This window comes from Haemaphysalis longicornis, unplaced genomic scaffold (genome assembly GCF_048455015.1).
Source record: "Haemaphysalis longicornis isolate Haplotype H1 unplaced genomic scaffold, Haemaphysalis longicornis Haplotype H1 scaffold_3, whole genome shotgun sequence".
Classification (NCBI taxonomy): Eukaryota; Metazoa; Arthropoda; class Arachnida; order Ixodida; family Ixodidae; genus Haemaphysalis; species Haemaphysalis longicornis.
In genome coordinates, this window is record NW_027526335.1 from 132,115,085 (window position 1) to 132,122,322 (window position 7,238).

Sequence of the window (7,238 nt, forward strand, 5' to 3'; positions counted from 1 at the left end):
TTTTCTTTAAATGGCTAATTTGGAAATGCTTTGCACAAACTCAAGCGTTTCCGTCGGAGGGGTTCGGCTTTTGAGGCACCAGACACGTGCATGAATATCTCGTGGTCAGCCTCCCTAGTGCGTGTGCACTAATAATACCCTGCCCTTGCCAATCCTCGAGTGGGCATGCGCCATTCTTCAGCACACTTGCACACAGTTGGTCGTAAGAAGCATGCTAAGCTTCTTGTTAAGTGTGTGATGAGACACCCTTGACTTGACAAGTTTACATCAGCCAAATGACCTAAATTATTAGGGACCATTTGAAAACACGGACTTTCGGTAGAAAATTACCCAGGCTGTTTCATTGCAAAGGTTGTAATTGTGTACCCAAATTGATAAACAAAAATAGCGGAAGGAAGCTGTGGTGTAATGGCACATTAAGTTTGTATCAAATGAAGGAGAACAATATGTGAGTGAGACCCCTCTTTATCAATCTACTCTAAGGAATGTGCCTTCTTAGATAAGTTCTTTTTGTGTGCGCTCTGGTCGAATGCTTGTGGCCTTTTGTTATTGCTTTTCTCATACGTGATGGACATACCCTAAATAAATCAGTTGCAAGTAGCGTCCGTCCTGTTAGTTCAATCCTGGGTGATTTGGTATAAAACAGCGCGGCACTTTTCTGTTGTGTATGTCTTTGTACCTACCTTGCTGAAATTAATAAGCGATGCAGGCATCATAGTGGGTAGCACAAGCCACATGCAGTAACTAGAGCTTCTATGTACAGGTCCGCGCAGAAGTAAACGGAGCACGGGAGTGGTGGCCGAACTGCATCGCTGCGCCGCGTATGGGCGCCGACGGGAACCATGGAGCGCCGGTCAAAGAGTGTGTTCGCACTGCCCCCACCGCCCTATCTGATATGTTTAATCGCCGCTCAGCTGTCGTGTCATGCTGGGCGAGACGGTCTTCAAAAGGCAGCGCTGGGCTATGAGAGGGGCGCTGGTTGCATTGCCGCTCGCAGGCATCAGCGGCGACCGAATCCGCTGCTCATGAGCTGGACGAAGCTGCGCGCGCCTGGAAACGTGCCTTGTTGCGCGCTGTAAAGGGCGGCATAAAATTGTAGGCCGCTGCGGTTTGGCATATCATGTCATTATGATATAATGTATTGTAAGACGGCAACAAACTTGCCGTGTACAATATAGAAAACACATTCACAAACATTTCAGTTGTTCGGGAAAAAAAAAAATCTCGCTTCCCCCATTTTTTTTTTTAATTTTCAGTTTGTCCGAAGTTATTGCTGCCGCTCAGTCCAGGTCTGTTCTCTGGAAAGGGGGAAAAGATGTCCATGTGGTGGAAATTACGTATTAGAGAACAAACGTTGCCTGCGATCACAGCGGCCTTCATGGGGCGCATATTTTGTTGTCGCATTAACCCTTTCGCTCCCGTTAACAATGATAGCCGTCACAAAATTTTGTACCAAATTAGCCGATGACGAGTATGGATCGGTCATGATGACTATACTCATCATCGGTCATTTTGGGGCCCTGACGGCGATTTTTTTGCAAGACATTTAGGTCATGCGGTGAAGCCATCTTTCAATTCAATGCGGAGTTTAATTTAAATTTGCAACACTGTTTTAACTAATATAAGGTGCTTGTTAAAAACAACAACGTCGGTTTTAATGCCACAACAAAATACGCACCCTATGAGGCCCGCTATAATAGCAGGAAATGATTGTTCCTATTCTTTACGGCGTTCTCTAATACAGAATTTCCACCGCATGGATATCTTTCCCCCCTTTCTACAGAACAGACCTGGACTGAGCGGCAGCAATAACTTGGGACAAACTCAAAATTAAAAAAAAAATGGGGGAAGTGAGATTTTTTTTCTTCCCAACAACGAACATGTTTGTGATTGTGCTTTCTATATTGTCCAGGGCAATTTTGTTGCCGGCTTACAATAAAATTATATTGCAAATGACATACTACGCGTACGCCAAACCGCGGCGGCCTACAATTTTATTCCGCCCTTTACAGCGTGCAACAAGGCACGTTTCCGTGCGCGCGCAGCTTCGTAGCTCATGAGCAGCGGATTCGGTCGCCGTTGATGCCTGCGAGCGGCAATGCAACCAGCGCCCCTCTCATAGCCCAGCGCTGCCTTATGAAGACCGTCTCGCCCAACATGACACGACAGCTGAGCGGCGATTAAACATATCAGATAGGGCGGCGGGGACAGTGCGAACACACTCTTTGACCGGCGCTCCATGGTTCCCGTCGGCGCCCATACGCGGCGCAGCAATGCAGTTCGGCCACCGCTCCCGTGCTCCGTTTACTTCTGCTTGGACCTGTACAGTTAAAATGCATTGTCCGTTTCCTTGTTCACCCTTCGCACTAACTTAAGATTACATGCTTTTTTAGATTCTTCTAAACTGAACACAAATGCTGGCACACGTCATATTATGCAACGACTAAAGATCCAACAGGCTAGAATACACTACAAATTCAAACAGACTTGACAAGCTGATACACTACAAACATACCGAAGCGGAGCTTGCAGGCTCTAGTAGAATGAGGTTATTCATAGAAGTCCTGGGTAATTAGTCACTATTGCTAGGCATATTCCATCACAACTACGAGATAAAAGTGACGGCCGGAAGCACGCCGGCTAATACACGAAGAAGCACAGGCACCAATGTCGAAAGCTTGCAGGGAGCGTAAAGCTAGCCTTCCACTCTCCGATTCCTTGGCACAAACGGGTGGCGGTGCTGCACCAAATGCACCAAGGTGAGCCAACTTCACACAAGGATCGCACGGAGAACACTCAGCAGCAGTTTGATGAAAGCAACCAGCAAGATGGGCACATTTCCGGCGCTGCACAGTGGACATCGGCTTCTTCTGTAGATCGGCTGATGCGCGATACCCGCTTCTAGGTTCTGTAGTGCTGGGCCGTGCTGTGCAGCATCACAGCAGACCGCAGCGACTAAAACCCACGACCGGAGCCGGTCGTGCTAAAACCCTAAAACCCGCCCGCAACACGGTCGTTGTTCCGGGCGCGTTGCAAGTGTTGCCAGCATAGCCATGAGGGGCAGCGTCCAGCGTCGGTCGCGGTCGGAACAAATCAGTGTTGCCAGCACGCGTTTCTCGAGTATGCTGGCAACAACGTCCGGTCAGCGGGCGGGTTTTAGTCGCTTCGCGATAAGCCCGTGTGTCCACTCTTCTAATTTTTTTATTTCTCTATGGTGGCGAGCGGTGGTCTGGTGATTTGTCTTTACCGCGCGTGCGCAGTATGGAGTAATTTCAGCGTGGGGCAAGTTGGGGTCCCGCGCTTTGACTCTTGCTCTGTATAGTTCATACTTAGTTCCGAGCGTTCACACTTTATTGACCACGTTCGCTTCCGCTGACATCAAATGTGCGCTTCGAGGTCGGTGTAACAGTGGAAGCAACTGCGAATGCGATGGGTTTATTAGGGCCACCAGGAACGCAAGCCAAGCAGCGGTGCCATGTCAAGCCGGCTGGTGTGTGTATTACGGGCATAGCCCGGTTGAACACGAGCGGATAGGTAAGTCCCTGGATTTCTTTTTTTTTTTTTTCGATGGATGGGGGAGCGCAGACTGTAAGAATTTGTGTTTGCGGACAATATAGCAAGGGCCACGAAATTATGCCTCTTGCGTCGTCGTAAGAAGCCCGCGCCAAAACCGTTCTCCGATACCCGGGATCGTACGGTAAATTTGACGTGCTTTATAGAGAGGATTCGGTTTCCCAGTGCGGCGGCCGTTTCGGGATCCAGGAGAAAAACGAAAACGCTTGCACATGTGAGGTACTTCCGTTGCCATAATGAGTATACCGTGGTGCCATTAAGAATTTGCATTTTTACACGCGTCCCATTGTCGAGGTCAAGCCACATAAAACGCAGTTTGAATTTTGTATTTTTCAATATTCTATGGCCACTGCTTGTCATTTTCGGTAGGCGTAGCAAAACGTTAGGTAACGTTTTTTCGTAACTCGGTTTTCGCGTCGTCGTTTCGGCTAGTGAATTTTCTGGCACGTTGAGTAGTCTGGATCCTGTGTCGATTTAGGAACTTCCTTATGGTGCGTTTAAGTGGTAAAGTTTTCACACGAAGCAACATTCATGAGTAACACCAGTCCCCATCTTGTTGTGTTCGGCACGGCTGTGGTCTGTCTGAAGTGCCAACTCGCGGTTTGCAGAAACATGATAGCATTGGCAGCGCAAACGCGCCGCGGCGCCGGCGTAGGGTTGCTCAAAGCGGTGGCTTCTAATGTTGTTACAACGCCTTCTGTAAAGGCGTTATACTTGAGGCTATGGTTGTTACAGATGCGCTGGCTGTTGCTCGGTGCGCGCAGTTTACCTATGCTTTAGCAAAAAATATTGCTAGCGGTTCTGTTCGATTTTTCATAATGTTTGGCGCCATACTATTGCTGGAAATTGTTTCATAAAAAGAAACTAGGGCACATTACCTCCCGTGTGTAACAGCGAACAGTTTTTTTGCGACGTCCAGTTGACGTGCCGGCGTCAAATAAAATTATGGCAAAGTTTTCTCGCACGCCTTTGGACTAAAAAACCGCTCGGCCTTCCTATGTATATGATGAAAACGTCCTTTTGGAAAGCGTCTGAATCTAAAGCAGTAAGAAAGAAATAATTGCCTAAACTACAGCGATGCACCTGTCTGATTTATGGTATTTTCACATATCTGCTAAGGCGTTGGTGATACTTCTGCTGCGCCCCTTCAGGCTATACTGTTTTGCCGCCGATAAATAACACCACAATTTTGTACCTGGTCACTTTTTCAACTGCTGTTTCTTTTCTTCACGCAGTGCCAACACAGCAGAATGCTACCCAGAATGCTACCACATTTCAGGGCGACGAAATTCCGGAAGCAGCAGCTCCCGGGCCAAATATTGCTTGGGGGATTTTACAAAGGCCTTCTACATCATCGGAAGTGGTGTACCTGGACCATGATTTGAAGTGCGGAGAAAGTACTTTTTCTTTGTTTGGTAATATATCACATTAGGTCATAAGATACCCGTCAGCTTTAGGCCAAACATTGGGCTTTATACAGTCAGCAGCCTGCAAAAAAGATGAGTTTCCTCCCTGTTCAGCAAGCTGCTGAAAATTCCATAAATTAAAGCAATAATTTTTTCTTGACAGGTCCTTATTTGCTCTTCCACAAAAGAATATTTTCATTTGTGTGTTCCACAATTGCAATCTGCTAATATTTGTATTTGTTATTTTAGTATAAGTATTTCGTGTTCATATTTGTATTTTTGATATGAAATAAAAAGAAAACATTGTTCCTTCGGCATGGTGTCATTAATGTAATTTTCATCTCACACTTGTGCATGCTCATGAATTCGAGAATGAGAAAATACTTAAAATTTACATACCCAACTCAGCTCTCTGTTTATGTCCCAAGCTTGTATAAGTAGACTATCACTTCAAGATCCGGTTAGGTTTAAGGTATACAGATACTTGCTTTACAGCTTTGCTTGCAACATGGCCTTATAAATATATGGAGTTTTTTTTTTTAATTCGGGGTATGTGCATTGAGACCTGATAGATCAGGTGGCAAAACACTGAGATTATAAAGGTAAAACCTCATTGCATGACAACTGAGGTTATGAAGATGTTCCAGAAGTGCACAAATCACAAATGTGTTAGTGCAATTGCAGCCATTGTAACCCACTTATTGGTGGCATTGTTTTATACGGTCTAACCTTCAGATGCACAAGTGTGCGTTCATGACCGAGTGCTATGGTTTTGGTAAACGGCCTTAAAAATGTTGAAAATGCTGAACCGCGACCTTGCGCTTCCGCGTAAAATAATATAACTCCTTAATAACAGAAGCGCGAATGGAATGAGGCCACTTAAAAAACTTGCAGAAATTAAGAGAATTGTCTACTAATGCCCAGCATTCTTATGCCGCTTCTCTTGAGTGTGAGTCTTTTAGAGCCAAATTTCTGTTTGTGCAGTTATCTCCATTTACCCTATTATAACGATCACAGGTAATATTTGCGCCAAATCTGCATTTTTTGTAAATGAAGGGTGTTACACGGCTCACAATTTTCCGTATTTTTTATATTTTTCTTGGTTTTTAGTTTTCCAAAATTATGTTCGGCCAGTTATCTCGATCTACGCTATGATAACGATTACAAGTGGAATTTCCGCGAAATGTGCATTATTGTGGAAATGCAGGCCGTTATACTGTTTGCCAGTTTCCGTCATTTTCTAATACTTTTCTTAATTTTTGGTTTCTCAAAATTTGTTTCGACCAATGATCTTTATTTCCGATATTATAACGATTAACGGTGGAACTACCGCGAAAACTGCATTTTTCTGGAAATGCAGGCCGTTACAAGTTACACGGCCTAGCGCCCATCCGGTCTGCGCGAGAAAACGCTAAGATATTCTTTGTGTGCTCGCGATTACCAATTCTTCAGGCGACGCAGCAATTCTGCAGGCGTCGGGACACAATGTTATATAGAGTGAGTAATTTATTATTGGTTCATTACATTACCAGATACGTAAATTACTAGCGCCCCCTATTACAAAAATAAAGGTGAAGGCATGTAACCACACCATCAGAAGAGCTAAGACGAGCAGAAAAAATTCAGTGCACCATTTCATGCTTGGTATACTTGCCCCTCGTTACCAGACATCTCTTATGTTCAGTGCACGACAGTGTGCCTTACGTGCTAGTTATTTGCATGCATTGTCATAGGGGGCACTTTCCGGCAATGTCCAAGTATACTTTTGGTAAGAAGGCCGAAGAACTGTTATCAATTCCGTTTGCATCGACGGAATAAATCACCGCATGGCGCATCATACTGTTGAATCGGGCACACAGCATGACAAAAGGTTTCCGCTCGTACAAATGTACTTAAAGCCCCCAAACCGTAGTATTATGCCTCTTTGGTAGAGTGATTAAAAAACGGTGGTCTAAAGAAAGTCACTCGCCGCCGAATGTGTTATTTAAGACTCCTGCTTGACGCGCAACAGCATGCAGAATACTTATACGCCCATGTTTGCTCTCCCCAGCAACCCGTGGGTTGTGGCGCAGTGGTTATGATACCCGCCTCTTCATGTGTTGTAGTAGACACAGGTTCGATTCTCTGTAGGGTTGCGTGTGTGTGCCTATGTGCACTTTGTGTGTCGCGTATGATGTAACATGTGTTAGAGCGTTCGTCACGGGATTCTGACGTTGGCCTGGCAATGCGAGCGAAAAAAAAAACGGATAAACTCAATTC